Genomic DNA, 13765 nt, shown 5'->3' on the forward strand with positions numbered 1-13765 from the left:
ACCCAATGCCTCCACTCAGTTTCTTTTCTCTCCAGCGACTAGGTCAGGAATCGGAATACATTAGACGGTTTGCAAGAATCCCGCAAATGTGAGTTCAGGCACCAGCCAATCAGCGAAGAGCCATACATTCTGTGTTGGCAACGATTCCTGAGATCGAGGATTTAAAGCTGGAACAAAGAGAATGTTTGGTGAATTTCATCAAGGGGAAAGACGTTATTGTCCTTCTTCCTACGGGATTTTGCACATTACATACGGCACAACCAAATAGCAGCGACTGGTTAAATTAAAAACGTACCCGTCTACCATCGAGCGAACAAATCCTAATGCTGCGAGGTCAGATAGTTTCCATAAAGTGAAACCGGCTGATGAATCAGGCTTGGTTTAGTTTGTCCAAGTCTAAATGTCTAAGTCTAAGTGTAAGTTTAAATGTCTAAGTCTAAGTCTAAAGTCTAAATGTCTAAGTCTAAATGTCTAAGTCTAAATGTCTAAGTCTAATTGTCTAAGTCTAAATGTCTAAAGTCTAAGTTTAAGTCTAAGTCTAAATAAGTCTAAGTCTAATGTCTAAGTCTAAATGTCTAAGTCTAAGTCTAAGTCTAAGTCTAAATGTCTAAGTCTAATTGTCTAAGTCTAAATGTCTAAGTCTAAGTCTAAGTCTAAATGTCTAAGTCTAATGTCTAAGTCTAAATGTCTAAGTCTAAGTCTAAATGTCTAAGTCTAAGTCTAAGTCTAAGTCTAAGTCTAAGTCTAAGTCTAAGTCTAAAGTCTAAAGTCTAAGTCTAAATGTCTAAGTCTAAATGTCTAAGTCTAAGTCTAAAGTCTAAGTCTAAGTCTAAAGTCTAAATGTCTAAGTCTAAGTCTAAGTCTAAATGTCTAAGTCTAAGTCTAAGTCTAAATGTCTAAGTCTAAGTTTAAATGTCAAAGTCTAAGTCAAAGTCTAAGTCTAAATGTCTAAGTCTAAAGTCTAAGTCTAAGTCTAAGTCTAAAGTCTAAGTCTAAGTCTAAATGTCTAAGTCTAAGTCTAAGTCTAAGTCTAAGTCTAAGTCTAAATGTCTAAGTCTAAGTCTAAGTCTAATAAGTCTAAAGTCTAAAGTCTAAGTCTAAGTCTAAAGTCTAAGTCTAAGTCTAAAGTCTAAGTCTAAGTCTAAGTCTAAGTCTAAGTCTAAAGTCTAAGTCTAAGTCTAAAGTCTAAGTCTAAGTCTAAGTCTAAAGTCTAAGTCTAAATGTCTAAGTCTAAGTCTAAATGTAAGTCTAAGTCTAAGTCTAAGTTTAAAGTCTAAGTCTAAGTTCTAAATGTCTAAGTCTAAGTCTAAGTCTAAAAGTCTAAGTCTAAATGTCTAAGTCTAAGTCTAAAAGTCTAAGTCTAAGAAAGAAGTATAAACCTATAAACCCATAAATTCCTCCCCGTCTATTACTCAAGTCATTGTAGAGACATAAACCAAACCATGTTTTCCCTCTTGTCTTTCGTATCTGGCTTATCACTCTGTTGTAAATCCCACTTAAACCTTGAGGGACAAACTCTAAAATAAAACCATAACGGCTCTGAACTGTCCCTCGGTCCCTCGTGCCTCCGTCCCAAACCCGCACTGTCCCGTTTACGGTTTATTTCAATGTTTGGTGTTAGTCGCTCGGCAGCTGCTCTCAGCCGATTACCCGTATGCCTTTTAATGAGCGCAGGAAAAGATTAACACGCTAACCCAGAGAGAGAGGGGAGCAGACACGGCTTACGTCCAGCCGGCAGACAGCGGGCCAGATCGGGAGCGTCTGCGGGACACTGACCTCACACAGCTCCATGTGAAAGGCCGCTGGAGCTCCGGGGCGGCGAGGGGGCGAGCGCGGGCGGGATACGAGCGTCGGATCTGTGCCAGGGCTAATACGCCTCGCTGCACAACGGTTCAGGCTGCAGCGGGGTGAGCGCACAGGCGAGAGAGGCACGGGAGAATGTGGAGAAGGCTTCTTTCATGTACAGTTCTGACTCTACAGCATATCCAGTGTCGGGAAGGTGACTTTTAAAATGTATTCCCCTACAGATTAAAGTTACAGACCCCAAAATGTAGTTTTTTTAACGAAATCCATTAAATGACTTAAAGGTCGTATGGAGGATTTTTTTTGTTTTGTTTGTTTGTTTCAAATTGTCAATGAAAGTTTTAAATACCATTACAGAGATGCAGGAGCTTTGTAATTATGATGATCAAAAAAAAAAAAAGAATGAAAATCCATCAACTGTGGACGTGTTGAGGCCAGATAAACATCAGCCAATAGAAAACGAGACTCCCTCATTTTCTATTGGCTGTTAGGTTGTCAATCAAATTCCCTAGTGTAAGTGACTCGCCGGCGCTTGGGGATTATGTGGTTTATGCAGCGGTTCTTAGAGGCTTTTTTAAACTGTCGCTTCCTCGCATTTCGCACAAAGTTTGTGGAGACGGCGGACGAGAATCCACGACCAGGTCGCCGCAAAAGATAGTCAGTTTTTGAGGTCGCTGAAAGAAGAAGAGAAGGGGAAAAGGAGCGAAGACAAACTGAGGTGATTCTTGGAGATTCCTTCCACCGATGGTGCGACCGAAGCAGACGAAGGGTCTAAAAACTGACGCGTCGGTCGATAAATTACCTCTAGACAGGAAACCTCAACAGTGATTCTGAACGCGCACAAGGACTGTCACTGTATTTCTCTTCCCTTAAAAAAATCCTCTATACAACCTTTAAAGTGAGTAACGTAATCTGAATACTTTGGATTACTTGGTTTGCTGTAAAGAAGCAACGACAAGGATATTGAAACATAAGATATTTTGTCTGCTAAAAGAAAATAAAAAGCCAAGACTTTACTGAACCAAATTAAAAATATTATTGATAGAAGAGGAGGAGACACGTCCGCCCAGCATGGTTTAGTTCTGTTAAATCCTGATTTAGTACTGTTTTAGTCTTGGTTTTAGTCCTGTTTTAGTCCTGTTTTAGTCTTGGTTTTAGACCTGGTTTAGACCTGGTTTAGATCTAGTTTATACCTGCTTTTAGTCCTGTTTTAGTCCTGTTTTAGTCTTGTTTTAGTCTTGGTTTTAGTCCTGTTTTAGTCTTGGTTTTAGACCTGGTTTAGATCTGGTTTAGATCCAGTTTAGATCTAGTTTATACCTGCTTTTAGTCCTGTTTTAGTCCTGGTTATAGACCTGGTTATAGACCTGGTTTAGATCCAGTTTAGATCTAGTTTACACCTGCTTTTAGTCCTGTTTTAGTCCTGTTTTAGTCCTGTTTTAGTCTTGGTTTTAGTCCTGTTTTAGTCTTGGTTTTAGACCTGGTTTAGATCTGGTTTAGATCCAGTTTAGATCTAGTTTATACCTGCTTTTAGTCCTGTTTTAGTCCTGGTTATAGACCTGGTTATAGACCTGGTTTAGATCCAGTTTGGATCTAGTTTATACCTGCTTTTAGTCCTGTTTTAATCCTGGTTATAGACCTGGTTATAGACCTGGTTTAGACCTGGTTTAGACCTGGTTTAGATCTAGTTTATACCTGCTTTTAGTCCTGTTTTAGTCCTGGTTTAGTCCTGGTTATAGATCTGGTTATAGTCCTGGTTTTAGACCTGGTTTAGACCTGGTTGAGGTCTAGTTTAGACCTGGTTAGTTTCCGGGAATGAGTGGAATTACCGGGAGAAAAAAAAAGGGGGATTTAGCCCAAAATGTGAAAACAGGAAAATACCGCCGCGTAATCCATTTATTTCAACAAAGTAACTGTAATCCAATTACCACTCACTGAAACAGTAACTGTAACTGAATAGTTACTCATAATTTGTACTCTGATTACGTAACTCCGGTACTTGTAATCCATTACTCCCCAACACTGAGTATATCCAATCTCAAACAAAGCCAGTGCAGAGAATCAAACGCACGCAGTAAGCAGTAAAAGCTTAAAGATCCCATATTATTACTATTTTTAATCTATGTTATAATGTTGTTTCCTCATCAAAAACAGACCCGGAGTTGTGTTTTGTTTCATTCATACATGTTTAACACACAAATCATATGCATATTTAGGCTGAGTTCTTCTCTGAAACACTCTGTTCCAATTTGTGTTGTTATGGAGCGAAGTACTGTGGTTATTTTTTATGTCTTTAGTGGTTATTTTTATTTCTATTTGGACAAATTTTTTGTTGTGGTTGTTTTTATTTCTATTATGATTTCACTTAAGTTATATCTTCCATTGTATAAGAATGTAAATCTCTACTTGCCCAAAATAAATACGTAAAAAAAATAAATCAAAATTGCTGTGAAAGGCAGAGGCGGCGCTACCATTAAGCAAAAGTAGGTGGCCACTTAAAGGTTGTATGGAGGATTTTTTTTTGTTTCAAATTGTCAATGATAGCATTATAGAGGTGCAGTAGCCTTGTAATTATGATGACCAAAAAAAAGAGAATAAAAATTCATCAACTCTGGACGTGGTGGGGCTAAACATTTACCAATAGATAACGACACTGCCTCGTTATCTGTTAGCTGACAGGCTGTCAATCAAATCTCCCTACGTTTCTAGTGTAACTGACTTGCCTGCGCCGCCGGTACGTGGTTTACGTACGCCTGTCACGCAGTCCACAGACGCAAGCCGCACAGACGCTGTTTACTCCACCAACGCAACAGTTCTTTAGCGGCTTTTTTTGACCTATATCTTCCTCGCAGTTCGCACAAAGTTTGTTGCAATGGCGACAAGAATCCAGGAGCAGTTTGCCGCAAAAGAAAGTCCGTTTTTGAGGTCGCTGAAAGAAGAAGACAAGGGGAAAAGCAGCGAAGCCAAACTAAGGTGATTCTTGAAGATTCATTCCAGCGATGGCTCGACTGAAGCAGACGCAGGGTCTAAAGACTGACGCACTGGTCGCCAAATTACTCCTGGACAGGTCACTTCTGCTTATTATGAAAACGTACTTTATTTCCAAGAGCTAGACAAACGTTTTTCAGGACACGAAAGCGATATCCTATGTCTGAAAACGTAATTTTCAAGGCAAAGAAAGAGTCCGCTTGCTGCTGCGTGTTGTAGCTAGTTCATTCACACTGAATCTCCGCGCACCTTCTCTGCACCCCTTTCCTGCTCCTCTCCCCGCTGCCCGATCCACTCCTCTCCCTGCTCCTCACTTCTCGTCCGCGCACAAAATGTCCGCGCACCCGCTCCCCCCGCTCCTCACTTCTCCGTCTTGCCTAACCAACACTGTAGTTAGTTGTTTCCAAGTCATGTGCAGCACCGGCTGTAAACAAACCTGTTTCTGGCGTAAAGAGGAGGAGGGAGGAGGCGTTTCTACGTAGGAGCTGTAGGGGAGGGGGGTGGTTTCACGCATGCGCAACATTTGAAAAAGGACAAACAGTCGCTGGATTTCTCGTTCCTTGGAAAATCCTCTATACAACCTTTAAGGATCTCAAACCAGGAGGGACCCCGAACAATTGCCCTTGCCGTTACCACTAATGGCCAAGGCCTCAGAGTAATTTCACATTAAATGAGAGTAGTATACTTTGAAACAAAACAAGAAGAAAAATAAAAGAAAAGAAAAACACCATCAAAATAGTATCTGATGTCAAATGTATTTTAACTGTCAAAGCATTCCCCCTTTCACATTAGAAAGTGAACATAATCATAGCATAATCATATATAATGGACGTAAACAAAAATGTAATTGTACTAGCAAAAAATAAATAAATAAAAATACTTCCAGCTCTGGTTATCTAGTAGGCAACCAAACTAATAAGACAAGTTTCCAATCCACCATAATTCAAATAGAAAGGTGCATGTCTCAAGAACAATGAGGAAAAACAGACAATAAATATTTAAAAAATAAAAAAAACAAAGCAGTGCATAATAGTGAGGACCCCAAACTCAAGTTCACCTAGGGCCCCCAAACTGTTAACTCCGCCACTGGTGAAAGGAGTTCATTTATGGAATAGCCTTGACAAAGAAATCAAAGGATCAAGTACAATGATGGCATCTAAAAACCACACACTTACAGTCAAGTGCAATGTGCATGTATGAAAAAGAAAACTAAGTTGTTGTGCATAAAAGTGATGTTCTCTGCTTGCAATTGTGCTGATTTGAAATGTTTTAAAGTAACTATCGGTGTTGATATATTGTCTGGAAAAGGGAAGAGGGGGCAGAAAACATAAGAGACCTTTTTTCTTTTCTCCATTTCATGTTTGATGTTCTGACACAATTGATCGTGGTTTATGTATCGAGGTATGTATCGTATCGTGGCTTATGTATCAAGGTATGTATCATGTCGCAGCTTATGTATCGAGGTATGTATCATTATGTGCCTTATGTATCGAGGTGTGTATCATGTCGCAGCTTATGTATCGAGGTATGTATCATGTCGCAGCTTATGTATCGAGGTATGTATCGTATCGTGGCTTATGTATCGAGGTATGTATCATATTGTGCCTTATGTATCGAGGTATGTATCATATCGCAGCTTATGTATCGAGGTATGTATCATGTCGCAGCTTATGTATCGAGGTATGTATCGTATCGTGGCTTATGTATCGAGGTATGTATCGTATCGTGGCTTATGTATCGAGGTATGTATCATATCACAGCTTATGTATCGAGGTATGTATCATATCGCAGCTTATGTATCGAGGTATGTATCATGTCGCGGCTTATGTATTAAGGTATGCATTGTATTGTTCCTTATGTATCAAGGTATGTATCATGTCGCAGCTTATGTATCGAGGTATGTATCGTATCGTGCCTTATGTATCAAGGTATGTATCGTATCGTGGCTGATGTATCGAGGTATGTATCGTATTGTTCCTTATGTATCGAGGTATGTATCGTATTGTTCCTTATGTATCAAGGTATGTATCATGTCGCGGCTTATGTATCGAGGTATGTATCATATCATGGCTTATGTATCGAGGTATGTATCGTATCGTGGCTTATGTATCGAGGTATGTATCATATCGTGGCTTATGTATCGAGGTATGTATCGTATCGTGGCTTATGTATCGAGGTATGTATCATATTGTATCGGCTTATGTATCGAGGTATGTATCATATCGTGGCTTATGTATCGAGGTATGTATCGTATCGTGGCTTATGTATCAAGATAAGTACCGCATTATGGCTTATGTATTGAGGTATGTATCATATCGTGGCTTATGTATCGAGGTATGTATCATATCGCAGCTTATGTATCGAGGTATGTATCATATCGTGGCTTATGTATCGAGGTATGTATCGTATCGTGGCTTATGTATCGAGGTATGTATCATATCGTGGCTTACGTATCGAGGTATGTATCATATCGTGGCTTATGTATCGAGGTATGTATCGTATCGTGGCTTATGTATCGAGGTATGTATCGTATCGCAGCTTATGTATCGAGGTATGTATCGTATCGTGGCTTATGTATCAAGATAAGTACCGCATTATGGCTTATGTATCGAGGTATGTATCATATCGCAGCTTATGTATCGAGGTATGTATCATATCGCAGCTTATGTATCGAGGTATGTATCATATCGCAGCTTATGTATCGAGGTATGTATCGTATCGTGGCTTATGTATCGAGGTATGTATTGTATCGGCAACTTCTTAATGATACTCAGCTCTAATCTCTACTGTATTGAACTTAAAGAAAAGCATGTTGTGAGCGAGCCTACCTGTCCATAGATCTGACCTGTCTGTGTCTATGAAGTTAGATTAAAAGAACAGCATGGCAGGCCCTCTAAAAGTTCCGCAGTGCACCTTGAATATCCTGAAGCAACTAAGTACAAATGTTTGAAAGACACAGTGAAGCAGCCATTAAGTACAGTATATATTGGTATCAGTACTTTTACTTTTACATTGCGATAAAACCTTAAGGCCTATTCCAGCAGTGCATATCTCGAGTCCGCTGAATGATTTTGGTTGTAAATAGAACATTCTAACGTGCAGTAAAACGTGTAATGATCTGGAGCTGCATTATCCGTCCCACGAGAACTTTGTGGTTTATTGGAGATAAAATACATTTTATGAGTAAAAAGACATTAAGCTTTCATGATTCTTGTGGCGGTTGGAGTGGCCAGTGCCAAATAGAAACCAATCAGGCACAAGTTAGGAGCCATCATCCTGCAGAGTAACAGTAATGGCTTGGATTTTCTATTGATTTTAGAAGCTTCGCAAAGAGCTCCGGTTTTCACCAATGGTTATTCTGTGGTCGGAGCAGAGATGGTGGAACTTCTTTACCAGAGTTTACTGTATAACCACTGAAAAGACATTGTGTGTTGTGCCAAAAATATCACAAGAAATCATATGACTCCCACGAGCTTTCAAATACAAGGAAACATTGGACAGGTCCTTTAAAGGTTCACTATTTTACGATAATTAACATATATCAACTGGTCGAAAGCTGGGACTGTACATTATGGGTTCAGTATCTATCGTGGGTTGTTTTTCTTTGCAATAGTCTGGAGATTAACCCATTTTATGTAATACTGATATAAGATTGATATAAGATTAGAGCTGCTGAGTAGAGCGTAGTACTCCGTTTTGGGGTTTTTTGCGGTCTTGGTCTCGTCTCGGACTTGGAGTGTTTGGACTCGGTCTTGTCTCGGTCCTGAAGGCACTTGGACTCAGTCTTGTGTTGGTCTTGAAGACACTTGGACTCGGTCTTGTCTCGGTCTCAAGGTCTGACACTTGTCGAGTGATAAAATGGAGACAGATTTATAAAAAACATTTATATATATGTGCCAAAATAACTTTAAAATACAAACAAGTGTTCTTGATTTGGTCTCCATGGGCCGTGGTCTTGGTCTTGTCCTGGTCGAAGGACCCTATGGTCTTGGGTAGGTCTCGGTCTCGGTTAGCGCGGTTTTGACTTCAACACCACTGTAGAAAATAGAATAAATTATTGCTATGGCAAATTTTTGCTTCCTTCTGCCATTTATTTGTTGTAGGTCAGACTTTTTAATGATACTGTTTCTTTAAAGGGCCCATCTCATGCAAAATAACTCTTTTCACATGGTATCTTCTGCACATATACAAGCACAATTTGAGTTGTGGAACATCCATTACACAATAGTTATGAAATCTTACTGACTGAGACAGTAAAAGACCAGGAACTGTGAAAGACCGACTATTGCTCCTCCCCCCGCCCGTCCTGAGAAAGCACAGGCTCCGCCCTCCAAACGTGACGTAGGCTCTGAGTGAGCCGCCCTTCCTCCGCCATCTCCGGGAGGGAGGGGGAGACAGGCGTGCACCCTGATAGCGGTAGGAATAAACTTTTATTCATCATGGAGATACAGCGCGTTCAGCCGCATGTGCTGGACCCGGAATCGGACGAGAACTTTACACGAAGCACAAGCACCGCGTCCACATCAGCTCAGCATTACTGATTGGTAAAGTATTAATAAACACGAGTAGATAAACTTATATATGTATAGATTACCTTAAATATACTGTCCCTTTTGTTTAGGTGTTCATGTGGGAATTGTCAGCTGATGCAGGGTGGTTCGGGGTGGAGGCGGTGGAGCGGGGAGGGAGGCGGGTGCGAAGCGTTTTCTGCTACGTCAAACGCATCATAGGTGTAGCTGCCGCGTCATCGTTGTAGCAGCTTTAGTTCGTTGTCACGTGGGAGGGTGGCAGAAATACACTGCAATTTGTTAAAAAAAAACGCCAAATCAATCTAAAAAAACACTTCGGCGATACATACAAGGCCCACACATCACTTTTAGAAGGTAGAAAGCTCATGTCTAAAGCTCTTGGCCCTTTAAACAAGTCATATATAAAGCTAAAAATAAGCACTTACCAAAAAATCTTCAACTACTTTTTTGTGAAAGGGAAACAAACTATAACTTAAGAGGCGTTTTGAATTTTAAATTGCCTCGTGCTCGAACGACAAGAAAAAGTTTTTGTGTCTCTGTTTGTGGTGTGAAATTATGGAACAACTTGAAAATAGAATTAAAACTTTGTTCGAATATACATGTATTCGAAAGGGCAATTAAAAAATTTATTATTTCAAAATACTGTGCGGAAGAAATGAGTGCTTAGGGTATATGTGTGCATGTATATGTATGTGTATGTATATGGGTGTATATATGTATATATATATATAGGTATGCATGGGTATGTGATGTGTATGTAGGTATGTATATATTATATCTGTGTATATGATGTGTACTATATCTGTGTACATAATATACATATATTTGTTGTTGTCTGTTAGATTGTAATGCAATGGAGGTACTGTGCAATTATTTCTTATAATGTACAGGAAATGAGACGTCTGTATGTGTTCTTTGTTAATTTGGGACTGTAGAAAAAAGGGGTGGGGTTAAATAATTATTTACTTCCTCCCACTCCTTTTTCGGACACAAGGAAAATTCTGCGTAACATTTATTTTGCCTGTTATTATAGAATAGAAATAGTTACTTTTTGTGTTATATCTATGTATTTACGTTTTTGTCTTTTTTTATTATTTAGTTTTTTGTTTTTGTTTTTTAATTTATGTTCTATGTATTACTGTCCGAAATAAATAAACATAATAAACATAATAATAATAATAATAATAATAATAATAATAAACATGTGTGAATGAAAAGAAAACAAAACACAACTCAGAGTATGTGACTGACGAGGAAAAAACATTACAACATAGATCAGAAAATAGCCTAATATGAGCTCTATAATATTATACTGATCCAAATAAATGTCATTCCTCTACGGAAAATAAATGCCGTACTTTATGCGGTTTTCCTTTAGTTTGTCCCCATCGATACAAAATATTCCCCTTTGTTGAGAGACCATTAAGCTACTATTATGATTTCAAGGGCAAACGTGATCAATGACTCCGTGGCGTACATCACATTATATAGACGACATCCGCAGCAGGAACAGGTTCTGGGTTTTTATTTCCTCCAAAATGTAAAATCTAAAAAAAGAATCCACTGCAAGAAAATCCTCCACCACAAGACATTAAAACCAGCCAATAAAATGTGGCCGGGGAGGTTCATTGAATTACACACAGGCTCTCTCTCTCTCTTAAGCTGAGAGCGGCGGAGGAGAAGAAGAGAGGATAGAGAGGAGGAGGGAGAGAGGGATGGAGAGAAAAGGACGGGGGGGAGGGAAGGTTGAGAAGAGACATAAGAGACGGAGAGAAGAGGGGAGAAAGGAGAAGAGAGAGGAGGTAGAGAGGGAGAAGAAAGATAGAAGAAGGAAGGGGAGAGCAAGAGAAGAGAGGAAGGAGAGAGACGAGGGGGGAGGGGAGATGGAGAGAGGAGGAGGAAGGGCAGAGAAAGGGAGAGAGGAGGATGAGGAGGAGATCAAGAGACAGAGAGCAAGATAAGAGAGAGAGAAAGAGAACGGGGGTGGGTGAAGAGGAGAGAGAGAGGGAGGAGACAGAGAGAGAGAAAGAGAGAGAAGAGCAGTAAGAGAGAGAGGGAGGAGACAGAGAGAGAGAAGAGAGAGAGAGAGAGAGAGAGAAGGAGCAGTAAGAGAGAGAGGGAGGAGACAGAGAGAGAGAAGAGAGAGAGAGAGAGAAGGAGCAGTAAGAGAGAGAGGAAGGAGGGAGAGGGAGAGAGAGAGAAAGAGAGAGAGAGAGAAGGAGCAGTAAGAGAGAGAGGGAGGAGGGAGAGAGAGAGTGTATAGGAGAAGTGAGAGAGGGAAGGTAGAGAAGAAACAGAGGAGAGAGAGAAAGGCAGAGAGGGAGAGAGAGAAGAAGGGAGACAAGAGAAAAGACAGAAGAAAAGAGGACAGGAGAAAAGAGAGAAAGAACGTAGAGAAGGAGAAAGATAGAAGGAGGAAGGGGAGACCAAGAGAAGAGAGGAGAGGAAGAGGGATGAGAGAGGGGGGAGAAAGGGCAGAGAAAAGGAGAGAGGAGGACAAGGAGAAGATAAAGAGAGATATAAGAGAGAGAGAAAGAGAATGGGGGTGGGTCAAAAGAGAGAGGGAAAGAGAGAAAGAAGGGGAGCAACAGGAAGGAAGAGAGAGAGAGAGTGCATAGGAGAAGCGAGAGAGGGAAGGTAGAGAAGAAAGAAGGGTGGTTGAGAGGAGGGAGAGGAGAGAGAGGCAGAGGAAAGAGAGAGGAGGGAAAGAGAAAAGCAGGGAGGGAGAGAGAGAGAAGAAGGGAGACAAGAGAAAAGAGACAAAATGTAAAGAAAGTGGGGAGGGGGAAAGATGGAAGGAGGAAGGGGAGAGCAAGAGAAGAGAGGAGAGGAAAAGGGATGGGGGAGGAAGGGAAGAGAAAGGGAGAGAGGAGGACAAGGAGAAGATAAAGAGAGATGGAAGACAGAGAGCAGGAGGAGAGGAAGATAAGAAAGAGAATGGGGGGTGGGTCAAGGGAAGAGAGAGAGAGGGAGGAGGAGAGAGAGAGAGAAGGGGAAAGAGGAGAGAAAGAGGAGGGAAGGAGAAGTGCGGAGAGGGAGAGAGAGAAGAGAGAAGAAGGGGGATAGGAGAAGAGAGAGAAAGAACGTAGAGAGAGAGAGAAAGATAGAAGAAGGAAGGACAGAGCAAGAAAAGAGAGGGTTGGAGAGGGAGGTGAGGGGAGGAGGAAGGACAGAGGAAGGGAGAGAGGAGGACAAGGAGAAGAGGAAGAGAGATGGAAGACAGAGAGCAGGAGAGGGAGAACAAGATAAAAGAGAGAAAGAGAATCAAGAGTGGGTCAAGGAAAGAGAGAGAGAGAGAAAGAGAGAGAGGCACAACAGGAAAAAGGGGGGGAAGGTAGAGAAGAAACAGAGGAAAGAAAGGCAAAGAGGGAGAGAGAGAAGAAGGGAGACAAGAGAAACGAGAGAAGAAGGGGGGGAAGGAGAAAAGAGAGAAAGAACGTAGAATGGAAGAAAGATAGAAGGAGGAAGGGGAGAACAAGAAAGGGAGGGGAGAAGGAGAGAGGGACGGAAGGGCAGAAAAAGGGAGAGAGGAAGATGAGGAGGAGATCAAGAGACAGAGAGCAGGAGGTGGAGAGCAAGATAAGAGAGAGAGAAAGAGAACGGGGGGTGAGCAGTGAGAGAGAGAGAGAGAGAGAGAGAGAGAGAGAGAGAGAGAGAGAGAGAGAGAGAGAGAAGAGAGCAGTAAGGAGGAGAGAGAGAGAGGAGGAGAGGAGAGAGTGTATAGGAGAAGTGAGAGAGGGAAGGTAGAGAAGAAACAGAGGAGAGAGAGAAAGGCGGAGAGGGAGAGAGAGAAGAAGGGAGACAAGAGAAAAGAGAGAAGAGGGGGGATAGGAGAAGAGAGAGAGAGAGCGTAGAGAGAGAGAAAGATAGAAGAAGGAACGACAGAGCAAGAGAAGAGAGGGCTGGAGAGGGAGGAGAAGGACGGAGAAATGGAGAGAGGAGGACAAGGAGAAGATAAAGAGAGATGGAAGACAGAGAGGGAGAAGAAAGAGAGAAAGCGAATCGAGGGGTGGGTGAGAGAGAGAGAGAGAGAGGAGCAGGAGAGGGGGGGTAGAGAGAGAGTGCATAGGATAAATGAGAGAGGGAAGGTAGATAAGAAACAGAGGAGAGAGAGAAAGGCAGAGAGGGAGAGAGAGAAGAAGGGAGACAAAAGAAAAGACAGAAGAAGGGAGGATAGGAGAAAAGAGAGAAAGAATGTAGAGAAGGAGAAAGAGAGAAGAAGAAGAAGAAGAAGAAAGGAGAGAGCAAGAGAAAAAAGGGCAGGAGAGGGAGAAGAGAGAGAGGGGGGAGGAAGGGCAGAGAAAAGGAGAGAAGAAAGACAGAAGGAGGAGGGGAGAGTAAGATAAGAGAGAGAGAGAAATAGAATGGGGGGTGGGTGAAGAGACGAGAAAGAGGGAGGAGAGAGAGAGAGAGAGAGGGAAGGGCGCAACAGGAGAAAGGGGGGGAGG

The sequence above is a fragment of the Boleophthalmus pectinirostris genome, unplaced genomic scaffold (genome assembly GCF_026225935.1).
Source record: "Boleophthalmus pectinirostris isolate CB_2022bp ecotype Guang Dong unplaced genomic scaffold, ASM2622593v1 HiC_scaffold_19, whole genome shotgun sequence".
Lineage (NCBI taxonomy): Eukaryota > Metazoa > Chordata > Actinopteri > Gobiiformes > Gobiidae > Boleophthalmus > Boleophthalmus pectinirostris.